Here is a 1,433-nt window from a genome sequence, read left to right on the forward strand (position 1 = left end):
AACGGCACTGAGCGCACGGGATTCCCAGCGCTGGCGCCAGGGGCGCCCCAGGCACGCCCACGGGTCGATTCATTGGCTGGCCTGTCCGCACGATCTCCACCCACTTCATTCTCTCAGCAACACCTCCTGACTCTTCCCCGCCTCCTATTGGCCACGTTTGTCCTCCTTCTCTAGGAAAAACGGGTCCTCCCCTTCGGCTCTCTGTAACCCGAGCGTCTCGGGCAACCTCCGCCCCACCTTAATAGAACCATGACTTCATTGGTTACTGGAACTGTCACTCTTCCGCGTCCGCCTCAGCAGAGCTATAAAAATAAAGTGCGGGTCGTTCCCCACTTTCACAACCGAGCCAGTGAGGTGAGCGCCTGATTGTTTAGAGGAGTAAAGGCGGAAAAGGATTGGAAACGGCTCTCGCTCGCTCGCTCTCTCTTTACGCCGGAGAACCCGGCTCGACTCCGCGCGTTTGCGCACGTGGGGCTGCCTGCCCTACGTGCTCAAGGGCGAGGCGATCCTCTGATTGGTTCGTCATGGCCAGTCCCACGTGGGGGCCGAGCGCTGCTTGGGGACACGTGGCATGGGGAAAGAGCGGACGGGAGGGGGGGCGGTTTCAAGCGCTGGCTTTGGAAAGCCCTCCGTGCATGCGCACTTGAAGGCACGGCGGGGGGAGGTAGAGCGGGCGGCGCATGCGCGAGCCCGGGTAGCATAGCTTGGAGGGCGGACGGGGAGGGGGACTGCGGGGAAGATTCGCGCCAGGAAAAAGAAAAAAAGCGTGGGGGGGGGGAGAGGGGGGTTGGGCTATTCTAAGGTTATGCTGGACGCGCCTTTTAGGAAGGAGGCGGTAGGTTAGAGCTTGGGCGCTGCAAAGCCTCGCGAGTTGTCCCTGAGCTTGTCCTTTCCGACGATTCCCCTGCGCTGCACCGTGGCTTTGGCCGCCTCTGCGGACGACGCGCCCTTTCCTCCCCCCCTCATCCTCCCGAGCGTGGAGGTTTTGCAAGCCGATGCTGATGGTTGGAAAACGCGCTTTTCCGTCAGCTCTGCGGAGGCCCTTTCTTTCGCCTTGTTGCAGCCAAGATGGTAGCCCGTGGGGCATCGCCTGTTTACCCCACCCCAATTTTGGATCCGCTGGCGGAGATCGGCGAGGTGCCACGCGCGTCAGGGACGCCGCATTTTTTTTTAAAAAAGATCCCTATCGTATATGGGGGGGGAAGGGGGGGGACGAGACAGCTTGGCTTCCCTCCTTTCGTACAAAGTGGGAGTCTTCCGGTTAACTTGCAGTACTTCCCACCCCCATCCCCCTTCCACCCCGTTCTTGGCGTTGCGTGTTATGTTGCTGCAGCTGAAAAAAAAATCCTCATGGGCGTGTCGGGATTCGAACTACTTGTAAGCCCACCTCCCTTTCCCCCCCCTCCTCGGTTTTGCCCTTGCAAGGGCCCACC

The sequence above is a fragment of the Thamnophis elegans genome, chromosome 2 (genome assembly GCF_009769535.1).
Source record: "Thamnophis elegans isolate rThaEle1 chromosome 2, rThaEle1.pri, whole genome shotgun sequence".
In the NCBI taxonomy this organism is placed as follows: domain Eukaryota; kingdom Metazoa; phylum Chordata; class Lepidosauria; order Squamata; family Colubridae; genus Thamnophis; species Thamnophis elegans.